We start from the raw sequence: 437 nt of genomic DNA, 5'->3' as shown, positions 1-437 counted from the left end.
GGGGTTTGCTCTCCCCAGATGATGTTCGGTGTGGGGCTGTACGAAGGGACTGGTCTGCAGGGCTCACTGCCTGTGCACGTCTTCGAAGCCCTCCACAAGCTCTTTGGAGTGAGTTTTGAATGCTTTGCCTCGCCCCTGAATTGCTATTTTAAACAATACTGCTCGGCCTTCTTGGATACAGACGGGTATTTCGGATCCAGGGGGTGAGTCTGGCGCGCGGGCGCGGTGGGACGGGCGGGTGCCGTCGGGGGCACCTCTGCTCGGGGGAACCTGCACAGCAGGGCTGCCTGAAGGCAGCGTGGGCCCAGACCAGGAGTGTGCCCTGTCAGAGGGTCTGCTCCAGGGGGAGATGCAGTGCATGGGTCTGCCAGTGCCAGCACTTGTTCTGGAGTGGGAGAACTGGGCCCTCGAGCAGAGTCGGTAACTGCGGCTGGGGT

The sequence above is a fragment of the Merops nubicus genome, unplaced genomic scaffold (assembly GCF_000691845.1).
Source record: "Merops nubicus isolate BGI_N331 unplaced genomic scaffold, ASM69184v1 scaffold44003, whole genome shotgun sequence".
In the NCBI taxonomy this organism is placed as follows: domain Eukaryota; kingdom Metazoa; phylum Chordata; class Aves; order Coraciiformes; family Meropidae; genus Merops; species Merops nubicus.
Note: the sequence above shows the minus strand (reverse complement) of the source record.